At 43.0% G+C, this 25691-nt stretch overlaps 1 long non-coding RNA gene across 1 annotated transcript; it reads right to left on the bottom strand.

Annotated features, from left to right (window-relative positions):
* Positions 1-7704: 7704 nt before the first annotated feature.
* LOC142062136 (uncharacterized) lies at positions 7705-16885 on the bottom strand. The gene is made up of 3 exons (XR_012662383.1): positions 16496-16885; positions 9608-9715; positions 7705-8859 (listed from the first exon to the last, which is right to left on the bottom strand). It is a non-coding gene; the product is annotated as an uncharacterized LOC142062136 (long non-coding RNA).
* Positions 16886-25691: the final 8806 nt, after the last annotated feature.

The following is a 25691-nucleotide window of genomic DNA, read 5'->3' on the forward strand; positions in this document are numbered from 1 at the left end:
CAATTTCTCTTCCATATCAATGCTTTTGCCAGTCTTTTGCATTGCTTTGTGTATCAAATAACAAGTTAAGTTCTTTGTTTCTTTTATTTTAATAGTCATGGCTCTGAAGATAAGGAGGCTAAATATAAGCAGTATTCACTCCAATGTGAATATAACACAGCCTGATAAAAAATAAAGGATTGGGAAGGGCTGCTATGAATATGTTGTGCACCCAAAACTGAGAAAAAGTACAGTTCTAAAAGTTTCTCTCTTAAAAAGGATTGTTCCTTTGAAAAAATAAATTACTTTTCAAAATTTTTCTTCCCACTTTTAAAGTAAACCAAAATTTATTTCCAGCCATAAAATAAAAATTGTACAAAAATTGTGAAGATAATTTCAACCAATAAATATGAACTTAAGGAATAGCTTCATGAAGCTGGGATTGATCAGAAGGTAATGTACGACAGTGGAAAAGTGGGTTATGTGAACCCCCAAAAGAGATGCTAAAAACCTGAAATAGTAGAGGATTTAGAGGAATACAATGGAAAAAAAAGGCGGAAGACATGAATAATTGTCATGCTGGTGAAATACATCTTGCTATCTCCAGAAACAGTGTAGTGTTGTTTACTGTAGAATTTAAGACCTTCTGTCACTCAGAGAGTGCTGACAGATTTCCTAACAGTTACAGAGAAAGTCTTCGTGAAGAAGTTGGATCAACCATAGAACATGCAAGAGTCCAAATTGCTGGGGCAGGGGAAAAAGCACCAAATATTTAGGCTAAGCAGTAACTGCTAGTACTATAGGGTGAAGAGAATGCATATAGGTATTTACATGCATTTCTGGAGCTTTGTAAATATGGTCAACAGGGATTTTTTTTTTAAATCTACCTACAGTAACAACCTGTGGAAATCCTGCTCTCGCTTAGCTCTGTAGCTCCTCTCCTGCTGAGCCAGTGCGCTCCGACTATGGAAAGGACCTTGTCTTCTAAATGTGGAATTTCTGCTAAGCAGGATATTTAATCTTCAGGCATAGTTTTTAGAAAAGTTTTATCTCAGAAAAGATAAAATTAAAGTGGACACTGGGGTCAATGTGGAACAGTTGGATCACGTCCCACCAAAAACAGGAATCATGAGGGATTCTCCTGTTGATATTTTAAACTTTAGTCCATGCAAGTTTTAATCAATTAAGATGCATTATCTACCCTCTTAACTTTCTCAGAGAGGATTATCTGACATTTACTATTCACCAGTTTTGCTGAAAAGGTTAATAGTTCACAGGCTGAAGTTAGAAGTAAACAGAATTGATCATTCCTAATGCTTTGGCTGAAATGGAGGGGCTTTGTGTTGACAGGCTAGGAGATGTAATGAGCCTCTAGTACATTCTTAAGGCTTGTTTCATTTGCCCTATGAATGGGGAAAGTAAAATTATAGTCTATAGGTGTTTTCCATGGTTCTTTCATAAGCAGGCCTCCTGACACCAATTAAAGAGATTATGTCATCAACTGAAAAGAAAGCTATAACCTTGTATGTTAATGCTGTGATTACTTAAGACAGGGTCACTGGACCCAATAGAACAGTGAATGACCTTGGTGAAATTAACTTCGGAGCTCAATTCCTAATTAACTGTTTTCAATGAAAGAATGTGTGATTTCAGGCTATTGGTCAAAATATTCACTTTTTTCTGTACAAGGACTTTGCCACCAGAAGTTAGTCTCCAGCAGCATAAAAAAACAGGAATAAGATTAGGAAATGGCAAACAGCATGTCCAGAGCTTTATGAAAGCAGATATTGTGCCCTGGATATTTTGCCTGAAAAAACCTATTCTTTTGAGGCTTCTTTGCCCACAGTGCAAAAATTACAATCCTCAGGAGGAAATAACACATTTGAACACACATCCAGGACAGACGAAATTGGAAAAAATTGCACCAAAATACTAAAAAGTAGCTACGTATAAGATACAGGCATGTATTCATATGTATTATAAATTTACCATTTTTAAAATGGAATTGCAGCATATACAAAAGTCTGGTCAGGGAAGCTGTATTTTGTAACATTGGAGGACTGTGAAAAGAAGGCAAGGAAGCATTTTTAAGCAGCATTCTCTGTTCTCTCCCAGGTAAGAGTAGTGATGCTCCAAAAGGAGGGTAGATTGCCAGAGGAATCCTTGACTTTGTCTGCCCTGTGTCACGGGCTGATCTCTGTCAGAGATGCCCATGCTCAGTCCTAGGCCTATAATATTGGTGTGTATATATATATATATATATATAGGGGCTGTGTAGTCCCCTTGAAGCTGTTGTTCGGCTCTGAACCTGTCTTGGATGTCTGATTAGGTATGCTAAAGTCACACTCGTACATGCTTCACTTTACCAGGAAGAAATACACATCTGAAAACATTGTCAATACTAATAACCATCTGACCTGGCTGTAAAAGAAAGCAGTTTAACCTGTCAGTCTTTTTCTGCTTTCTTAAATAACTCTTTTTAGGTGTGGTCCGAGTCATATTCAAACCAAAAGTCCAAGTCCTGAGGATGTTGCTAATCCAATACTCCAGCAAGCAGCAAATTCTCCTTCAAAATTATAAAGTTAATGGCAACTTGCTTCATGTGTAGAAAGATATCAGACCTGAGCTATCTATATGAATATGTTCTACCTCTGTGGGGATGAATTTACAGGATCAGATGTTACGCCTGTGCCAGCTCCGAGTGTGGCAGCGGTTTCTTCCTCTGAAGCCTAGGAGCGAGGCAAGCATGGGGGCTATCCAGGGTGTTACAGTGTCCCCAACCCAGGACAAGGTGTGGGGCTCTGGATCGGCTTCTGCTACTGAATCGTGTGATTGAGCTGGTCCCTCTCTCTGGCTGCTGCGATGGGATGAACATTGAAGTAGGTCAAGAAGGGGAAGCAGGAACCTCTCCCATCTGCCCACATCTAATTCTACAATCAGTCATTAGACCAAATGTCCCAGAGAAGCCCAGAGTACCTGATGCTCAGAGACAGCGGAGGTAGTTATGTGCCATGGGCAAAACCCCAAACACAGCCTGTCGCAAAGCCAAGGAGTGAGCCAGCTTCCTGAAACTCCATCTCTGTTCGCAAACCACATCTGTGCCAACCATACAGCATTGCCGGTTGACCACAGGGACAGCTGCTCCTCTCCTCACGTAGAATGAAAATCTGCCTGGCCTTGGACACAGACATTCACTGTTCACAGGAACACTCTGAAATATCAGAGCGCTAAAAATTATTTTCCCACAGTCACCAGGTTATAAAGCAGTGTGCTTAAATGGGCACCCAGCTCTAGGGGAGAGCTAGAGAGACTGGAGGAGGTGCACTGGAAATAAAACTGGTGCCATCTGGGTATCACTGACACTTGCCTGGAGATATGGCATGTAGATGGGAAGGTATTAATTAAACCTAAAGACCTGTGAAACCTGTGACCTTGTAATACAGGTGACACAAAAGGTGCAATTCACTTTGAATCCAACCAAATGTGGGCAGCTGCTTTCTCTAAGAACCAAGAAAATGAAATCACATATAACTTTCTGGCTTTGTTTTTGTTGCAGGTCAAAAATATACCCCTTCAACCGGGCACAAAGGTAGTCAAACAAGGCCCAGGGTTAGATCTCACCACCCTCACAGCGAGTTCAGCCTCCCAGAGCACACTTCAGATAACCACCTTTCACACTCAGGCCCCTGGCTAATAAATGGCAAAGGAGCAGTTAGTAAATTTGCTGAAAGGTGCTATTAAAAGCAATAGGGACATTCTGCCTGCTGAAAGCAACGTATTCTTTACTGCTTGATTGTGAAGGAGGGAAAAGAAAAGGAAAGGAAAAGATTTCTCCCTTCGCTGTGGACCACCCATGAAACTTTTTGTCTCCTAATTCTGACACCAGAAAGAAAAGAGATACTTGCTGCTTACAGCAATGCCTCGAGCTCTCATGTGCATTTATCCCCATACAGTAAGGCTTTGGGAAGCTAATTGCGTTAACGTGTTGTCAGAGTAAAAAAAGGTGTTGCAACACCTGCATTTTCTAAAGCTGAATTTCATTAAGAACATTTGAATTTTTGGAGGGTCAGAGCTTATGGTTTATGCAGAGGTGATATTTAAGGGACTGGGGCTACACAGATCCACCGAATTGGAAAGGTTTAGAACTTGTGCCATGAAACCCTGCAAATTATTGACAACCACAGCTAAGGCCTGGATAGTGCTGAGCTCGCTGCAGGAATTCAGCACAGGAGTGATTTTCAGAGAGTGGCAGGGGAGTCAGTTTCTGCAATTCACCTTTTGGCCCATGCTTTAGCCTGGACCCGATGACAGTGCTCAGTGCTTTACAGGATGCAGCTCCTTAGATAAGACCCCTGAGCCTGCAGAACCGAAGCCAGCAGGCTCTTTGCCACCATCTTCATTCAAGAGCCAGGTCAGAGTGAATGGGGTAGCTTTTAGTGAATAAATATTATGGTTGCAAAGAACATGACAGCAACAACACTAAGGCTGGAAAGCCTCCCAGCACTGAGGATTTTCTAGGAACAGGGACCAGCTTACGGGCTACAAGGGCTGAAGTGGAAGATCTGCTTACTCACATGAGTAAGGGCTACTAGCAGTAGGAAGGACTGCAAGTTTAAGCTCTTGAGGAATGAAGTGCTAACAGGTCTGATGGTGAAGCGGCTCTGCAGTTGCTTACACAGTTGAGGATATGGCCTGTGACATAATACACTCAGCCATGCAAGCTTCATGTACATGTCCCTGTCATAATAGCAGCAACTTGCTAAGTGCACGTAATCCCTCCCATCAGAGACATGAGAGTTACCTCCTTGTAAAAAGGATGCTAAAATCCTGACAATATACACTGCCTTGTGCCAACACTCATTTGTACATTGAATCATATAAGGGGGGGGGGATACACCTTGGGTGAGATACCTTTACTTCAGCAAGAGCCCTCTCCACCACTTGTCCATGTTTGCTAGCATACTAAAGGGTCAGAGCAGCAGGAAGAAGTTTGAAAAGCTCTATTATATGCAGAAAGATGATTCCTGCTGTGGAGACAGCAGAAGGTGGCAGAGCATCTACCTTCCAGGGACAAGTGATGGTGCTGAAGGTGTGCAGAATAGAGACCTTAATGAGGCAAACCACTGAACAAAGCTGGGTGATAACTTAGAGGGCTCATCCAAGTACAAGTGGAAGTGGGGCTTTCCTCCTTGTGCCACCAATCCAGGGTTGAGAACGTTCAGAAACTGTTTAAAATCAGTGTTGCTGCAAATGCACTGTGAGCTTTGGCAAGGTCCAGCTATGAGTTCTTTTGAGTACCGTGGCCATATTTCATGCAGTGCTTCAAATGAATAATCAATACCTAATTTTATTAGGTATTATTACTACTAGCCTCATTACTCACATCCAGCCTGATCATACTCTCATGGTCCATACATAAAGTGCTGCATGGTTTCATTCTGGCTCACTACAACTTTCAGCCCAATCAAACTTTCTGCTGAAACTTGCCAGCTGCCATCCCTCCATCCCTCCTGGGTGCAGAGTTGCCTACCTGGAATCCACTGGCTGCCTCTTTCCCTGGACACACAGGCTAGAAACTCATCACAAGGGAAACAATTTAATTACTAGTATCAATCAAAACATAGTTCAAATGCTTTATAGCAGAGAAAAGCAGTGGCTGGCTCTAAATGTCTTCTTCAGAAAGCAGATTTGCCTTGTAATGATTTTGGAATAAAGTTTTCCAAGGGGAAATGAAAGATGAGGAGCAGAAATAACTGACATCTGTTTCCTTCCTTCTGTTGTGGGTTATTTTCAGAGGAGATTGACAATGTCTTTCCTATTTGCTTCCTCTGAAGTCCACTTATTTTCTAGCAAATATGCAGTTCCTTCCTCCTTTATCACCATTAGCATGCGCACAGACCCTGGAGAGCAGCTACTTTCAGTGTATATGAAGATGGTGGTGTGTTTGCACAACTATTTTTCAATGGAGCAGCCCTCCCAAAGCAGCCTGAGAAAAAGGAAACAGCCCCAGAGAGTCTTCTGGGGCAGAGCAGTCTCCAGCATTGTCAGCTCTTCCCTGAAGGTGCTCTGGCAGCAATTTCCACATATGCTAACAACAGTAAAACACTGCTCTATATAGCATTCTTCTCACCAGCAGATCTTGAAGCACGTTACGACACCACCACTATCTCCTTTTCACAGGCAGAGATGATCAGTCCCCTGGTCATTCAGGAGGTCATCATACAACCGAGAACAGAAGAAAAGGCAGCTGAGTTCCCTGGCCATGGCTCCAGCCCCTAGCCCAGAATACTTCTCCCCAACAAGAGCTGGGGAAGGTGGTAATGCTACTTTTATATTGTTTGATGATGGAAAGTCAAGCCTATATCGTAGCAATCTTGATATTCGCATTTAGGATGCCTCTGATTTAAGTCCTTGTTTGACAGGTCTTCTTCACCTTGTGAAGCCCAACCTACGAAGGCAGGGCTTGTGAAACACAGGAGGCCGTGGGGCTGCCGCTGCAGGATTGTTTGAGGAAAGCACCATGGCAGCACAACTTGTTGAGCCAACCTTCCCTCAGGTCAGATGGGGTGCTGTGTCTTCCTCAGCTGAGAGCCTGGTGCCAGGGTGCCTCAAAGCCACCCGCTCTCCTGCCCACAGACAAGGGCTAACGGCAGCACACGCTGTTGGCCTGCCTGGTTCAGAGCTGGTGTCTGAGGAGGACGTGAAGGCTGAGTCAGGCTGCAGATTGCAAGAGCTGGAGCAGTCAGGGTAAACTTCTCTTGACCTTTCCCTAATCTGTCGGTGTTTGAGCACAAAACCTCAGGCTTTCATGCACCACACGGTTTCATTCATTTTTACGGCTACAGTCACGCTGTGATTATTCCAGGTTTTTCTGTTTCCATCCCCTGGGGCACGACGAGCCGGGCACAGACAAGACATCTTCTGCCAGCAGTTCCGTGCTGCTCTTTGTCACCGTGCTGCAGCGCTGTACCATGAGGGAACTGCTCCTCTCAGCCTTGCTGGGCTTTTTTCATCAGCTGAGATTTTTTTCCTGACAAAAGGAACTGGAGCCCTCTTGTGTTGAATTTTGAGGCTTGCAACAATCGCTTTAGAAATCCCTTTAGGTTAAGCCACCCTAGCTTCACCGGGACGCTGCGGATGAGCTGCTATCAGACGGAATCCGTCTACTCTGCTTGTCTTTACACTATATACAATGACACTCCAAAATAGATTTCAGCTTCAAAATCCACAGACTTAATTATAAAAAGGTAAATAAAAAATCTTATGATATAAAACCAGGCTACTCTTATCTCAGCTACTGAAAAAAGTTACTTTTTAATCACTGGAGTTTAATTAAAGAGTACAATATATGCCAACTATCTAGGTAGCATATATTAGAAAGAAGAGGGATGACTATAGGGTTTGCAATTTCTCTTGGATTTCAAAGCTGCATGGAATAAATCAGTCTCTGTTCTCACTGGCTACACAGAGCTGATAGTGGATTTCCACTGAGGGGAAACTTGGTGCGAGTTTCCCTAAACCTGAGATCTTCCAGTATGTGGCTATGGTAGAACAGCACACACACTTTGGAAGAGGCAGCATCTTAATTGCTGAGAATTCCTGGGATTATTTGAAACTGATGTAAATAACCGGCGTTATTTTTCATTAATTTTATTAATAAATTATGCTTTTTGCCTCTTTTAGTGATGTCGGCTTCACAGTGAAAGCTGATGTTGAAACCACTTTAAATACAGGTATGAGCACTTTATTTTCAGAAAGTATTATTTACGCAACAACAGTCACATAATTTTTTCAAAGTTGGGGAAAACCTAGAACTATATTTGCCTCAGGTTTGTATGTGGGGAGGTATTTTTTATTTGGCACAATACCCTTCTGATAAAAGTTGCTATAAAACAATCTATTCAAAGACATTAAAGATGGTTTCTGTTGCAGACTCATTTAAGACATCCTAAAAAAATTGTTACCTGCGGTCTTAAGTCCTATACACAGGCTTCCAACAGTCTCTAGACAGGGATCTTAATTTTATGTTATGCCTTTTAAGGCCATTTAATTAAAAGTTACTAGTACTATTATTATTTTTACCATTGTTGTTGTTATTTGCTGTAAATAGCAACGGTATTGTACAGACTTGTGGGATGACAAGGTCCTTGCCCTGTAACACTCACTCCAACTCAAAGACACACACTCTCTGGAATAACATCATGTAGTACGTGGTCTTGTAGAGACACACGCTGCATACGAAAGTCATCCCTAAAAGGGCCCAGGAAGGAATCACTTTCTAAGAAGGGTTTTGAAGGTAGGTAAAAACAGTGGTCACATTATTAGCATGAGTTTAACCCCTCTGCCACGAGTGCAACACTTGGAAGACTGAGACTCAAGACTTTCCCAGACGATGTACTCACTAGCAAAGAAGTAGATGCAAATTATGTGCCTTTCACTGCTTTCATCTCCCCTGTCTCCAAGTCCAGTCCAAGACGTGTATTTCCTCTGTGAAAGAGAGAACCTAAGTTGTGGACCAAGATTCTCTCCAGCAACCAGAGATTTCCAGACTCCCAGCTTGTAAGACAATACAGGGACATGGCTTTTTATGAACTGCTGAGACACCCTCTCAAAATTCAGGCCTTTTAAAGATGCTTCCAGTTGTTATCTTGTAAAAAAAATGCATTAATGAAAATACCCAAAAGCATTAATCACTTAAAAAACCCCTGTCTGCATTTGGCTGGCAATGTAGATATATTAAGTACAGGTGAAGGTCATATTTGATCTTTCTCCATTTTGCTTCCTAGTTGTCATCATATGTCAACGATCACGATTATAATCCGACACAACACCATCTTCAGCAAGTGATGCATTTCCTCTGCTTGTGGTTAAATACAACACCTACAGACAAAAAGACATTTTATGTTTCAAGACTGCAGGAACAACCACTGGTAGAGATAACTTATAGGTATTTCAGCTTTTACTGTCTGGACTGCAGAGCGCATCAGAGATTGAACAACAGCATGCAGTTGCTGACTTTCACCCTGGCACAGCTGAAATGGAAATAATTGGTGCCGATAGTACCTTTCACTGAGAGCTCCTAATACCTCATGCAAACAGCAGCTGTGTGTCTGAGAGACACAGCAGTCTAACGAAGCAAAGAAGGAAGACTCTGACAGAAGACATTAAGGTAATGCACTGTAATGGGACTTGCTGATTTGAATAAAGTAGCATGTTAAACACTCCACGGCCTCTTTACTGTGTGCCATGGACCTATTTACAACTCTATATTTAAGATATTTGCACTCAATACAATTTGAGACAAGTCAACACGCCCAGATTACAATATTTTTCCATTTACTTTATTTTTAAAAATTTAAAAAGGATACATAGAAACTTCAGCCCCTGGTGGAAACCTGACAGCTATGAACAAGCTTCACGGCAGCATTCCCATCGTTTACCTCTTGGATGCATCTTTTGAAATGAAGCATTTGTCCCAAACCCAAGGTCAGTACAAAGTCACCTGTCACTTGTAGAAACACTACCAGTCTTGGAAAATAGCTAACGCTTTTCTTTGTAATCATTAGTGTAATAAGCGTGCTTTATTACCCATTCATAATGAAAAAAAGGAAAACATTAATAAACTTACTTATTAATAGCTGTAGAGCACCATAACCCATGTTATATGCATGGTATTGTGCCTCAGCCCAGGCCCTGGCTGAGCACACATGTTCCTCCCAACTGAGTCAAGCACACACTGTAACAAAAACAGAAGATGGATGTGATGATAATGTATACCATTAAATTATTACAGTCTACTACTCCCTTGACCTCTGCAGCACTTTGTTCTTCAGCCATCTTTTGCCATCCAGCCTCTGTCTACGTCCAGACTAGAGCATCCATTATTCCTTCTGCTGCTGCACACCCTCCCCCAGAATATCCCCCTCTGCCATCTTCACCTTCTCAAAGACAGTTGGCTTCATCGCCTGTGTGGAGTCACCGAAGGGCCAGGGGCTGCCTGGACAGGCTGGGTGTTGCAGATGGCTGCCCTGTGGGAAGCTGATGGGGCTAGTCCTCTCAGCCCCCCAAGACGCTGGTCTTGGCCAAGGGAAGAATTAGACCATAAGGGCCTGATTCTCTTCCCATCCCCTCTGTCCACTGAGATCACAGCTTGCATTTATAAAAGGAGTCATAGTTTCTTTAAGCTACAAACATTTGTAGTTTTAATTAAATCTTACATTTAACTTGAAATGCAAACCTCTGTTTTCTTCAAAGTTCTTGACATAATTTTCCTTAAAATTAAGGAAACTTGAAGTGAAAAATTCTCACAGAAATGGAAATGTTTAAACTTTTTAATGGCAAAATGGCTTTTTATGATGAGCTTAATTAAATCTATGCAATGCACAACTTCCTAAAATAGCTGAACCAGTGACTATTTGATTATTTATTTGACATTTGTCTTGGCTGAGAGATTTTGCAGCTAAATCTTTCTCCATTTTACCTAGGGACCCTGCTGAACTCTGGGGTCAGAGCTGTGTATCTTGTGTGCTATTCTGAGAGCATCTCTTCTGTTGTCTTCCTGCTCCTCAGACACTGGTTTGCCTGGGAAGGTGGCATCTGCTCCTTAGTTACTTGACTTTGTTTTGCCCGGTACCCTCTGCTTAACACATCAGGGGCTCAACAGCGCAGCTGCTGGTGGTGTTTCTGCACACATATTTAACAACTTCCCTATAGGTCCAGAGATTTCCTAAAATCCTCCAGTGGAGGTGTGGATTTGGTGGGGCCACAAGAATTTGATGGCTGAGGGTTGCCTCTGGTGCCTGTAAATCGGGAACTCTCGGCTTAAGATGATGCTGAAGAACATGGTGCTGAAATCTACTGAACACAGCAAACTAAGACGAGCTTTGTGTGCAGTTTTGCTGCCCCTATTGAGGGGTGAAGATAATCACAAGCCAACACCATCCATCACGCCATGTGATATGAAGCTGAAGAGGAGGGCTAACAGCTTGGTATGCCTCATGCAGCCAAGAGCTGGGCAGGAGCACACAGGAACCTGCAGTGTGGCAGTCCCCAGCTGCTCATAGCTTTTCCACGGTGCAGGGAGCCCTCTGCAGTGTGCATTGTGGGATAGGATGGCCAGCAGCATCTGGCATGGGGGCGGGGGGCAGCCTTGAAGTCGAGCGAGCTGTGACACTGCGCTGCAATGTCACAAGCTGCTACTGCTCGTAGGGCTGTGGAGAATACATGAGAATTGACAGAGAGGTCAGGGAGATAATATGAAGGAGCTAAAGCGGCTGGAAACCTGGAGAGAAAATGACAAATTCTTTTGCACTTTTTGAAGCTGAACCTTATTTACTTCTGGGGACAGATGATCTGAAGAACTGATATAAACTAGTGGGTAAGTTAGAAATTTCAGGAGACTAAGAGAAACATGGGTAATGAGTAGGAGACGAAAAAGAGGCAAGGATGATTTTGTATCCAAAATCTATCCTACTAGAATTTTTCATTTTATTTAAGGAAATATGCAGAAGATAACTCATTGGTTAAAAAACCCAACAACAATGCAACCAAATGTATTTATGCATGACTAGACCTGAAGTGTAATCCCTTCAATGACACGATGGTCACCCTGGGTTTTTTTTAGCTTATATGGGGGAGGAGGGAGGCAGAAGTCAGCCAGTAGCTCCCCTGACAAGGCAAATCTTTCATCTGGCATAAACCTAATGTAATTCCCTTCTTGCCACAGGAACTGTGCTGCGGACACTGAATTTCTGGTTTGTAACGCTCTGTGAGCGGGTGTTACAGGGCAGGAAGCGCTTGGCACAAGTTAGGTTCAATGGAGAGGAAATTTGCCGAGTGTCCCAAGTTTAAGAGCACCATGTTTTAAGTTCTGCAAATGCAGGAGTGCAAACTGGCCAGCAAACTTTTGTGAATTGGACCACAAGTCATGATTAATTTATCAAGCTGTTCTAAATACATCAACTAAAATAATGGAAATATAAACAAAAGTTATGTAATTCCTCCTTGCCTGTGCTTGGGCCCTGCTTGTGATGGCGGAAAGATAAACTGAACTAGAGCGTATAAAGAGATTTCCAAGAAAAAAACCTTTGTTTAATGTTTCCTATGCATCAGATATTCCACTTGCCTCCCAGATGTATATTCCAAATCATGCTTTTGCTGTTCACAGAAAATTCCTCCATCTATTTATACTTTCAAATCTATGATCTTATACATTAATAAATAGTAATGAAGTCCTGAAGTAAATACCAATGTTACGATTTCACTGGAGATCTCGCTGACATTTATAACTATCTGCAGCTTTCATGGTTCAGGACACTGGCAAAGCTTACAGATCCTGTTAAACTTTATCATGTAATTGTACATATGGTCTCTCTTTTAAAAGTATAATGCATGGGGTTTATGGAATATTTCTGTTAGCAGCACTGCATGTGTTTGCTTGCTTTATCAAAAACCATATATCTGTGTGGGTGTATCTTAGCTGACCTACTAAACCCACCATTTTTCATCTCAGCTGACACCAAACAGCACACATAGCCTGGACTTTCCCAAGCTACGGAAATATTGCTATCTTGTGATTACTCACTACTCTGAATTAGTCATCCATTTATATGTCTGTCCATTTATACACTAGGAGATAATCCAACAAGACTAATAGCCATTTCACTTCTTGTGTATGTCTTTGTCTATCAACAGGATTACAGGACTTGGTTTGCCGTGGTGGAAAGTTTAGCTCAGTGACCCAAGAAATACTTTCCAATTGAATGTTGTCATTGCCCTGCTCCAAAAGGTGAGAGAGAGGAATTTCACAATACAGCCTGGAACTGAATTGGGCATGGGACAATCCTGGGCTGGGGGTTTCGCTGCTGGGATAAGGCCAAGCTGAAGAGCTGAAGAGCATCAGTATCAATTAGTTTGAGTCTGGCTTCTCCCAGAGACATCTGAGTGACCAAAAGGAAAGTACTTGGGATGGAAATTAATTTCAGCCTCAGATGCAGGTACAGCGATCTCTGAGCCAGTTTCTTGCTGAAAGCTCCTGATCACAAAATACTGCCTAACTCTGTGCAAAAAGAGATGCCATAACACACATTCCTTCAATAGACAGAGACCTAAGTATTTAGTATCTTGCATTTATACCAAAAGATGGGTAAGTAGAAGGGAATTCTCCACTCCAGAGAACTATGTTGAAGTATGACTTTGCGCCTTGTACAACAGGGAAGACCACGGCTGCCTCTCAGTCTCCCAGAGGTCCTCCCATCTGAGCAGGAATCAAATAGCTGCAGTCCCTGATCTCTGCTAGAGCTGTTGGGAAATCAGTATGTTCCAGGTAAAATAATGGTTAAAGCTCCCTTTTCACATGGTTAAACTTTCACACTCCAAGGGAGTCCCATGCTCAGCCATCCCCCATCTGACATTAGATTTGATGGAGGCCTTGGACAGTTAGAACGAGAGGAACTGTTCGGACAAAACTTCCTTGGTTTGTGTGCAAAAGATGTCATACAGGTAGAGATGCTGCCAGCAGCTCTGCACTGCCTACCTGGGATGACGAAAGGAACTTCTGTCACTTGCTAAAAGGATTCTGCCAGCACTTCTGAATCCCTACCACTACTCACATTTAAAGGAAAAGTATTGTGTTACATCTTTGGGAAAATTTTTGTAGATGAACCTCTGGAGACAGCCACCTTAATCCCCTGTCCAGTCACTAGTAATGTAAGACCTGTGATCACCACTGCTACTGCTAAGGATGAGACCTTGAAGGGACTGGCCAAGGCAAGCGGGAGGGACTACTATTAAGGTAGATACTAGATGTCAGAAACAGGTGGGATTTTTCTTGCAGGCTACAGGATGGCAGCTCTGAGTGCACAGTGTAAAACCAGCTTTTTAAGAGAATGCATGAAGGACCTTTAGACTCTCTTCTCTCCAGATTTCCAGAGATGTATTTATACTGGCCTAAAGTAAATGTAACATAGAGGAAGGGAGAACGGCTTGCTGCATATGCCACAATACAGATCAAGTCAAGCGAAAAAGCCAGTGTTGGTGGCACATGAAAAATTACCTCCCTGAAGCAAAGTAGGCAATGACTTATGTATGCTGGCTGGAAAAATTGCTTGTTCTACACACTTGTTCTTCTCCTACCTATACCTCTTCCCAATTAAGGCTAACTAGCTTGGTGATTTTGCAAATCACATCTTTTCATTAAACACAGTAATGCCTGTAGATGCTGGCTAATGTAACATGTGAGAGTTAAAGCACTTGGCAGTGAATCGTGGGTTAAGACATGTAACTCCATCCCCAGTTATCCTCATTCTGATAATGGAGGGAAAAGCAGCAATGAAATATTTGTGTATCTAAAGAAAGGCTTTGTAAGGTCACGTTCTGATCCATATTTAACAGCGTTAAACTGCAAAATGACAATGAAGTCTGCTCACATTCAACACAAAACTGGAGAAAAGTGTTTGCCCTAAAGTCCAACCTCAAGGACCTGAGAGGGGTTGTACAGAAGATAAAGAACTAAGTTGCGTCTGCACCAACACCAGGAGCTGGCCCAGCGGTGCGTTCAGGCTGAGATTAAAGCAACTAAACTGCTTTCAGCATACACAGTGAGCCTGGTTAGGCGCCCTGCCACTGCCTCTGCTTTGCCTTCTCCATGGCTGAAGACTTTGTCCAACATGCAGGCACATGTGTGACCCCCACCGAATGCTCTGTGGCACCCGGTGTGCACAGACCCCACTCGAGACCCAAGGGCAGTGCAGAGGTAGGCACAGTCCTTGATGTGAAGACCAGCTGGTTGGTTTGAAGCCAGAGGAAAAGAAGCGTAGGGTAACGGGAGGGGGAGTGAAGGGTGAGTGCTGTTGGATGTGCGATGTCTGTGCCCCATTAAGGGAAAGCTAGTTGAATATTGCTAAAAATCACAACTGGAAAAATGAATTTTAAACATCTTTACGTGAACTCACTGTATTAGTGCACTGTTTCCTTTATTGGTTGGAACATCTCACTACTAACCCAATCACTTCTTGAGCTGTTTCCTTGCTAATGAGTATAATTACTGGCAGTTCAGATAAGCCCAACGGTAACAAAATAACATCCTTTCCACATTTTTTTTATTCTGATTCTCCAAAGATGAGGTCTTTTAAAGGTCATATCTTGACAGAATTCCTTTTTTACCCTCCTGTTGTGCTAAAATAGATCAGTATTATTGACCTTGACAACAATGCCTGAAAGGTTTAGTGACAATCTATTCTGTATCAATGAGCACATAAAACTGCTTTTATGGGCTGGGGCGCTCCCTGTGCATTTGATAGCAGGCAGATCGGCTTTTCTTGACAAGGCATCGAGTAAAAAGATTTAATGTATCCATCTCAATGTGAATTGGATCGTACCCTCCTGACATGAGATCCCCAGCCCCAGGGAGAGCCGTGCTCAGTGCTGTGTTGCTGCATTAGTCACTCGTAATGGCTACATGAAGAAACAGAGCATGACAAGAGCTAAATAACATTGTGAGTGTGGAAATGTCCAGGTTTCACCAGCCTCTCTGCTCTCCCAGACTTTTTAAACATGAAAAGCAATAAAATGCTTTTAAAGGGGGCTTTTTTTATTTTTTTTAAACCACTCTGTTTTGAAGCATGCTTTGTAAAGGTAGATCTCACATGATGAATAAGGCAGCCATGGGTTCTGTGAAGGATCAGACAAGAACTCTATGTTGGCTCTTTAAAGTGGCTTCAGATTTGGGGTGGTAAAGCAGCCAATCTGCTAACGTTTGACTGCTCTCCTATTGCTGACTCTGCTTTCAGAGGGGCCAGTCCTCAGTCCGTGTATGCCCTTACACCTGCTCTGGGGCAATAGGTCCCGCTCAACTGAATTCTTCTTTTCCTCTGAATTCTTTTCTGCACTGATGCCTGTTCCAAAATAATCAACGAAAATAGGGTTCTAACTCTGTATTTGGTAAAACTCTGGCCCAAATGAAGGCAAAGCAAATGTACCAGTGGTGTCAGTAGGGGCAGGATTTCACTTGCTTAGAAACAGGTTTTGCCAGAATCCTGACTCTTTCCCCTTGAGTTACGATGATTACTGGGGGAGAGGGGAAGGGGGGAGGGAGAGGGAAGCACTATAACAGATAAATAGATGAATAAAAAAGTGACACTAGAAAAGTGTACAATGGCTATTGTTATTCTGGTGTCCTGTATTAAAATTTTAAAGACAAGGCACATGAAGAAAAGAAGACAAGATGGAAATTAAGAGCTTTGTTTCATAATTTACATTTCTCTGGTTTAAGGGGTTATAAATAATCCTTGTTAATGGGCTGAGTTACCTCCCATCATTAACCTTATCTTCACAATGCCTGTTCTATCATGCTGTTCATTTCAGGGTCAAAAAATTCATCTGGAAAAGCAGCAACACACAGCAGATTCCCCCAAACCCAAGCAGAGAGACATGTTAATCAGCCCCTTCACTACTCCACCACTGGGAAGTCAACCAAAGCTTGGTGTATCTGGCCTCAGGGTGTCCTCCCCTGTATTACCTTGTCTAGAAGTAGCACAGAAGCATCATGGCAACTCTTCGTGGTCTCTTCTGGAGATGCAGGATTGTTGTCCAAGGATCAACAGCTTCTGTATTAGTCCAAAGGCAACTGGTATAATTGAAAACAACATTTGGAGAGGAAAGGTGTAGCTCATTGCGGCACAACCCCCAGGACTGGAGAAACTCTGAGTACAGGTACACCATTCTTCCCACCTGTGTGGGGAACAAGGGATGGAACTGGGATGAATGCTCGCCTGTGTACACGCACATTACTGAGCACCAGGGTTTATGCAGAGACCCCTAAAAATCCTGCTCCTATTTTCTTCTCAAAAGAAAGAGTGCTACTTTCCCAAGAAAGCATATTTCTGTGTTTCATATTTCACCCATATGAGCTTGTTTGATTCCTGCAGTGGAAGAAGGCACAGAGAATTGCGAAAAAAGAACTTTGATCATGGTAAACTCAGCTGCATTACACATCTCAATGGAAGCCAAGGACTACCACCATCGCTCACAACATCAGTTGAGCGCAGCATAGTTGCTGCAGGTCTAAGAAATCCAACTCAGATGGCTGGTAAAGCAAATTCACTGGCTTTCAGATTCCTGCTTCAGTCATTTAAAGGGTAGTTTGCAGATCAATGGGGTCTTGGAAAAAATGAAGACCCAGTTTATTTGAAATCCAGTCTTGGTTGGAACAAGCCACCATGGGGTTCCTTTCCTAAGTCAGCCCACTACCTCCAGGTGTTGCTCTGGGAATGAGAACAAAAGGGGGAGGTAGTGGAGGATGAACAAAACCCCCCAAAAGTCAAGGAAAGAATGAGGAGGAGAAGAGAAAAGATTAATCATTCCATCACCAGCAGACTCCTGAGCAGGGCATTTGTTCATCCTGCATGAAAAGGCCTTCCCTTGCCATCCAGAACAATCACCTGGCATTTAGCTTGCCTTCAGCCCTTTTCCCCCATTTCAAGCATGTAATTATTTACACCAGGTGCATTGCTTCAACCCATCTCTTATGACGTCCCCATTCACAAGTAAAGGACTGTAATTTGCCAGCCTTCACTGAAGTTTCTTTGTACAAGTCTCCTACCCTGGGTGTAACATTACATTGACAAGCGGCACAGCACAATGGAAAGGGAAATAGAATTTACCCAGTGAACAAAGGGTATTAGTGCTCCCTGCCTCTAACCCCAGGTGACTGTACAGAGCTGCCTGCAGGGTCTCTGGTGACAGAAGGCTTGGGTCACATAAAATCCGTGGGAGTGGCAGCCGTGCCGGCAGACAGCTACACCTGCAGCAGCCCATGGCTGTGCACAACCACGCTGCTTTGTGCCGTTGCTTCGGGTAAACGCTGCCGGTGCTATTTAAAGTTTAAATTAATGAAAGATTTTTGCTGGCAGGGCCCTCGCCGCTGATGGAGGGTATTCAACTCAAGCAGCGTTCATCCCCTCCCTTCCGGCTGCTAACAGAGATTGCCCCATCACTGCTTGATTCAGACAGCATGGTCTGGCCTTTTGTGCATGGAGTTGCCTTGAACTTTGCTGATGTCTGCATTCACGATCAGGTGTTGTAATAGAAATGCTGTGAAAACTCAGATCTCGTGGCACCCATGACGCTGACTCTTTGTTTCACTGAAGCTCCTGGAATTTGCCTGTTGCACCCACACAGGGCAGGACCGTCCCTTTGTGTGCAGCCAGTAACGCTCCCCGGCCAGGCCTGATCCATGACAGATGCCCCCGGGCACTGCTGTAAAACAAATAAACAGTGGCAACAGTAATGAGAGGAAAGTGAGGTCTGGGGTTATTCTGGTTTGCAGCTCCTGTCCTTTGATTTGGGTTGATGCCCGAATTTGTGATTGGGTGCAGTTCCAGGCATGGATGAACCAGGGGGTGAAGAGAGTCAGAGTGCTCCTGCCTTAGCCCTGGCTATGCAGCACACATGCCACTGCATGCGAAGCTGCTTGCAAGCACAAGTCCTTTTCACCCATCTAAATCGAAGGTGTCTCCCTCCCAGCAAAATCCCAAGGTCATGGACCACACAGGGATCCAAGTAAAACTACTGAGACGATGCCAGGTAAACACTGCCTCTCTCATCACTCCTCATTGCTTCTCTTCCCTGAAAAGTGTGTGCAATAACCTAAATGAGTCCTGAATACTAGAGGGGAGAAATTCCTGCTTGTTCAACTTCAGCCTATATCTCCCAGCCTCTGTTGTCTCATCCAGATTTACAGAGTGGAGGCAGTGGGAGCCCCGGTTGCTTCTTTTCAGCAGCAATTCTGGTTCCCAAAGAATATGTGGCACAGTCTGGCTGTGCTTTCTTGTGATCCTGCCCTGAATTTTCCCTTTTAAAAATTGTTCCTAGTCTGACCTCCAACCAGGAGGCCAGAGGGCAGAGTAAGGTGCACTGGGGAAGGGTCACCACACCATAATTCACACATCACACCTGGAAAAGCGGTGCACCCCAGGGGTCAATATAGGGGCCAATACTGTTTAACCTCTTCATTACTGACCTGGGTGATGCCTTAGCAAGTTTGCAAGTGGTATTAAATTTGGAGGAGGCGTTGATACACCACAGAGTTGTGCTGCCATTCAGAGGGACTTTGACAGGATGGAGAAGCAGGTCAAGAGCAATCTCATGAAGTGCAACAAAGAGAAATGCAAAGTCCCGCTCAGTGGAGAAATAACCCTGTGCATCTGCACAGGCTGGGGGCCAACCGGCTGGAAAGCAGCTTTGCACAGAAGTACCTGTGGGCCCTGTTGGACACCAAGTTGCCCATGGGCCAGGAACATGCCCTCATGGCACAGAAGGCCAACATCCTCCTGGGCTGCCTTAGGCAGAGTACTGCCAGCAGGTCAAGGGAGATGCCACCCATGAAAGCCCCGTTAGAGTACAGGGAAATGTGTCTTGGACAGGTAGGCTCACTGGGAGCTTTTTAGCAGCGGTGGCCCTGCCTCAGCAGTGCTCTCGGCTCTGCTGCCATACACGCTGCGCAGACGCTTGAAGATTTCCAGTCCCGCCACAAAACCTCAGCCCTGTTGATATCTGCCATGGGAACTCCCCACTGCATGGCCATTAAACCAGCGCTGCAGGAGATTCCCAGCAGGGAAAGGCAGGGTTGGGTGTGCTCTTGCACGTATAAAAAATTATGTTTTATAATTCTTCCATTTATTTTGCTTTCCAATCTGCTGCCAAACACTCAAATAAAATTCAGGGGAGGCCAGCAGTACAGAAGTCACTTCCTCTGAACATCCCTAAAGCAGCAGCTTACAACAGACTTGGAGAACAGCATGCTGCTGGCTGCACCAACAGGCAGCTTAGCTGAACTCAGCACAACTTTCTGCTAAAGCCCCTTCTGCTGTCTGACTTACCCCTGCTAGAGCACTGCTCCTTCTCAGATGAGCATGCCTGTTGCTTGCTGTGAAGTACACACCTTTCTGCTCTTCCTGCAGATGCTTCTGACTCATGCTGATCTACCAAAGATTAGGGAGTCCAGCTTTTGAAGTGTTCTGAAACATGTGCTTTAAAAGAAAATAAATTAATTGAAGCAATATTGGTCTGAGCCCTATCAAGGCAGACATCAGACAGAGGCAGGAGGAATGTCCTTGAGCCTTTTTTTCCATGGCTTCCTCTGGCCCGCAGGCTGGAGGAGGAAGTGGGCAGATGTTTCAAATGGAGACATTACATCACTGGGTTTTTATATCCTCCATCTGTATGAATTGTAGGACATAAGCGGGGCCAAACATAATTATTCCTAAAGAAATTAAGGTATGAGCAAGACACATGCACAGCCCCAAGGTGTAGCTTGTGCTACGGGAGAAGTTTGACTTCCCTCTGGGGCAAATGGGGACCTGTGCCTCCTTCCTATCACCTCCATCTTCTCCCTGTAAAAAACCTGCGGTTACCTGTAGAGCTCCCAGGACACCTGGCCATGCCCAGGACCATCTGCGCACTCACTGAGACTGGGGTTAGTGAGTTAAAACCAGAAGCACCAGAAAATAATTTTCTTGAGGGACACTTCTCCTCAAGGGCATTTGAAATAACAGTCTGAGCCTTGCTGTTTGATGCAGTAGATACTTCTCCCATGGACAAGTTATTTTAAATTGGAAAGGAACAGCATAAAAAGTAATAAAACCTGCCTATCTCCAGTTTGGACTTAATCCCAAGCGCTGTAGGAAATGGGCTCACCAGTGGGATCTGGATCCTATTCACTACACAAGCCTTCACCAGGCTTCTGCTTGCCTGTTTCTCCATGGTTTCCTCAGGTCACCCCACAACTACCCTTAAGAGATTTTCCTCAGCTGATGAAAAGAAGAGCACAGAAATGGGTAAGAGGCTACACTGCAGCGTTCTCAGAGTTTTCAGGTTCACTTGGGTCCCAGGCACGACAACAGCATGTCTGCTTGTTCTACCCCACCACCTCTCACTGTCTGACTCCCAGAAAAGGAAGCGCTGTTTTACAGCTGAAGAGCAGAATTAGAGACACTCTCCCCTTGGAAAACCTTTGGCATCCCTAGGTGAAGGCTTTTGCTCAGGAAGAAGCATTGCAGACCACAGGTGTAGGTTTACCATATTGCTACATCCTGATTTTTGAAGCATACTGCAAATGCAAGTTTTTTATCAGAGACTACATATTTAACCTGTAGGTAAATAGGAGACCAGCAGCTTTTGATTTTCTATTAATTTTTTATTAATTATATTTCATTTTTTACTAATCCTATTTCATTTTCTATGATCTTTTTATTAATTCTATTTGACTTTTTATAAACTTTCTATTAATTCTTCTATTTTGATTTTCTATTCCATTTCCTCTGCTATTTTTTCATCATTCTGCATTATAATCAGTTGAGATGAATAGACAGACCTGGCCTCTTCCCATTTGTTACATAGGATTATTTTGTTTTTCATTAACTTCTTTCTCTCTTTACTGCTTTTTGCTCTGGAAAGCATACCCTGTCTGCAAAGAGAAAGAGAAGGCAAATGCAGTGTTTTGACCCTCAATTTTTTGTACAGATTTCTACCGCTGAGATGTCTGGACCTTGACTTCACACTGGCCACATTTTCTACTGCTCGGTTCTGCAGCAGCCAGACTTAGTGGCAACAGCCCAGATCCAGCATTCACCACTAACCAGGAGAAAGAGGCCACCCTATTCTAGGACGTCTCCCTGAGAACAGGCAGACAATTATTTGAAGCACAGGAGGAGAGAGGATGAGAAAACTTCAGTAGTGACAGCTGATTTTACAAGCATTCGCAAGTCTCATTTAAAGAAAGGAGATTACTGCAGGAAAATTCAGTGTACACAGCTGGCTGAAAAATCCCTCAAATATAGTTTCCTTTGACTCTCCCTTCTGCAACAGTTGGGACTCGGTCTGAAATTCAAATTAACTTTCATACCCAGCCTACAATTCCATTTTGTGCCCCAAAGCAAAATTTCCTGCATAATTGTGTGTATTTAGGTCAGTTCTCCATTGTTTGCTTCTGCAAAGAAAATAGCTGATTTGCTAGTGGAGAAAATTCCTAATACAGTTTTCAAAAGCACTTTTGCAATTAGAGATTGTGCTTCTGAATGAGACTGCAACGTAGGCGTGTATTTGCTTGGGTAATGTCTTGAGACTTTTTATGTCTGTTTTTGACAGCAGGGCGACTCCATTTAAACACAGACTGTATTTGACATTTATACAGGAATAAGCTGATTTGCCAAACTGTATTTTAAAAAGTAATTATCCTATTTTCATACTTCTATCAAATATTAACCACATGCAATTAATTAACCATTAACAAACCAACCAATTAATATTAATCTTAACCGAGTATATAATATGTGCAAATATTAATCTAACATTTAATCTAGAGAAATAACACTTATCATCTTTTCCTGTTCTAAGGTTATTTTCACTGCAAATTCTCCCTAATATTAACTTGGGTGAATTTCTTTTCTTTCTGAGTTTCTGCTGTGAGAAGTACTCCGTTAGTATCTTCTGTTTATGTTTGGCTGTAAAGCACCAGCCTCGTGCATAGACAGATCTGTATGAACGTTTTAACTCGTACAGGTATAGAATTAAAACAAAATATTCTGAGCTGAGTCTAACAAACAAAAAATCTCTCTTGAATGCTCAGTTAATTGGTTTAGACCAGGATCTATGCAAAGTGATGACTTCATTTCTGTATTTTGCAACAAAGCAAGAAGCACAGCTAAAAACATATTTTCTCCACATCTTAGAGACCCTTGGTCTGGTCTTGTGGCTTCATAAAAATTTTTGAGAATGTGTTGCCAGAACAGGTCCAAACAGCTTGAACACATCATGCAAAGGCCCCATCAGGGCTGTAATTCAGGGCAATGACACCAAAGGTTGGGCGGTAGAAAGCCAAATGCTGATGCTACGAGTAGATTTCTAGACATTAATTAAAAAATCAAAGCAAATCTCTACCACCCCTCTCCCCCAGACGCTTGCAAGGGACAACAAAGCACGGCAGATCTACCTCAGGATGCTGGGATAGAGGGGGGGAAAAAGAATCAGGTCAAAGCACACAATATACAAATCCTTGGGATGCCGTAGGGCACAGTATGCAACGACCTCAGACTGTTTTGAAAATCGATTACAGAAGGCCTTCAGCTGAATGGAGTCAATGACCCTATCTGTGCATGGCAAAAGGAAAACAGCTACATCTCCTCTGAGCTAATACACACGAGGGTTCCTGGCCCAAGATCCTCACGGTGGCTAGCACAAGGGGACCTAAGGAAACAGCCCCTCCCAGCTATTCTTCTTCAGACCAGGAGAGGAAAACATTCTTTTCATAAAGATTTGACTTCCATGAGATCAAAACAGACGAACCCCAGTTTTCCTCCTCCCCTTCAGAAAAACATCACCAGCTGTGCTAGGGGTCACGATGTAATAGACAAAGAACGTGTGTAATTCAGGAACTACAACTGCCTAATGAAATACATGTCAAAAAAGAGACAGCTGGCCTGGAGGCTTGGGCTGCCCAGTGTCTTTGTCTTAAGGTTTTCTCTAGCTAGAAGTACAGCAGAATTAGGGCTGGTGAAACGGGGTGAGTTTTATCTGGTATATCCAATTGCCAATGTCTTCTTTTTTGCGCTTAAGCTTGCACCTTCAGGATTTGTAACTACTGTCCAGTTAAAGCTGTTCTGCTTAGACAGTGTAAGCCACACCCAACACATGAGAATGATGGGTTTTGCTCCCAGTGAGCAGAGCATTCAAACGCAGGACAGAACCATTAAGTGTGATTTGGGCAGCAAAGAAGTGGCAACATTAAGACTCATGATGCTCCAAGAGACAAAGGAAAATGAGTCCTATTGTGTTAGTACTTGAGAGAGACTCTGCAATATCTGTTTCCATCATCCTCAGTAAAGCAGGAGAACTAGTGAAGTTCTTGGTTCAGTGACATACATCAAGTCTGCTCTCTCCACCACTGCTTGATGCACAAAAGATGTTTATGCTAACTATATAAAAGCATTTTTAAACTGATAAAGATGAAGGAATTGGGAATAAGGTAGGAGACCACCACTTCTAAAAAACTTGTGAACTGGAGCACAGGGATTACACCACTTAAAACCATACATCCTTCAGACATGGAGAACATGATACACCAGCACCAGTTCACTAGACTAAACACATCTTCCAGGCAACGGTAAAAAATCATCTGAAGTCAAGCAATGCTGAAGTAAAAAAAATAATAAAGGATCAAAAGTCGCTCCGTTACTTTTCTTTGCCTTAGCTAATGTAGACTGTACAATTGTGTCTTCCTTTGTTTCTCTTTCTTCTTTCAGAAAAACCCATAGCAACAGTAGAGGAAATGAATTGCGGGTTCAGTGCCACAAAAACATATGAATGAGCTTACTTCTAAGCACGCGAGAAGCTCGCTGGCTTCAGCTAGGACTGAATGTTCAGCATATGCTGCAGGGCTCTGCCAACGCAGGACCTACCAAGTGGAAATGGACAAAATGTCTACGCACAGTCGGATAAGCTGAGACAAGATATTCATACTACAGCATGAATTAGCTGCCTGTAGAGACGGTAGGAGGAGTTTAACTTGGGTGCTCCTGCACCCAAGAGCCTCAAACCCCATTAGACCAGGTGGTGTAGAAAGCCAACATGCGCTAGTCCTAATAAGAGAATATGTAGAAAATGCACACAGAAAGAAAAATACACCTAGAGGATTTGCAGACTTTTACAGAACAGTCTGGCAGCTTCAGGCCAAAAAGAGATGGTTGAAGAAGAAAAATGAAAGGGTTTGGCTGTATGCGAAAGGTGGCAGAAGGAATGCGCTTCACTGCATGCAAAGCAAGAACCAACCACAGAACAAGACCCAACCAATTTTTGTACGTAGGGAATATAAAAATTAGGCTAAAGGTTACAGTCTACCTAGAAACAAGGTGATAAGGTGAGTACAGCCCCTTATCAAATTTTAATATGAAAACTTTGTTTATTAGCTATTAGATAATGAAAGCTGGGCTGTGGCCTGGAGCAGCCTGCTTTAACACTGAACTCATGCCCATGCCAAGGTTTTCAGATGCAGGTAAATTGAACCCCTCACCCTCAGCTTAACATCTGAAACTGGGGCAAGGTTCAGCCTCTTAGGCTGGCCACCTATTAATGTTTTTTAACAGAATAACAAAGTTTTCATATTGAAACTCCTCTAAGTTTTAATAGTGTAAAAGCATTAAGTGAATATATTTTTGTAATTAAATATTTACATTATTTCAATTAATGCTTTACATTTCATTGCTAATATTTTCAGTAAAAGCCTGATAAAATCAGCCTTCTGTTTGGCTTTGTTCTCCCTGAAACTGATTCCTGATATCCTGCCAGTCTCCAGTTGATTACTGGGAGCCAACAACAACCAACTGGAGGGCAACTTCACTAACTTTCCTATTCCAATTGTATAGTCTTCTAAGGTAGCTGAAGGTGAGCATTAAAAACCCTCAAATAAACAAAACATTGCAACAACAGCAAAAAAAAAAACCCTAAAACCACCTGGAAGTGCACACTTCAGGATACTTTTAATATGAAGTAAAATATATTAGGATTACTTCGTATTCTTCTGGTAACAGACCCCCACTATATCCAGGACAGGGGTGAGCACTACAAAACTAATAAATTACTCTTCTAAAGGAATACTTCAAAAGGTTTCTGGCCTTTTGGAAAAAGTAAGTTGGATAAATAGGAAATACAGGGGAAAAAAA

Source organism: Phalacrocorax aristotelis, chromosome 9 (assembly GCF_949628215.1).
Source record: "Phalacrocorax aristotelis chromosome 9, bGulAri2.1, whole genome shotgun sequence".
In the NCBI taxonomy this organism is placed as follows: Eukaryota; Metazoa; Chordata; class Aves; order Suliformes; family Phalacrocoracidae; genus Phalacrocorax; species Phalacrocorax aristotelis.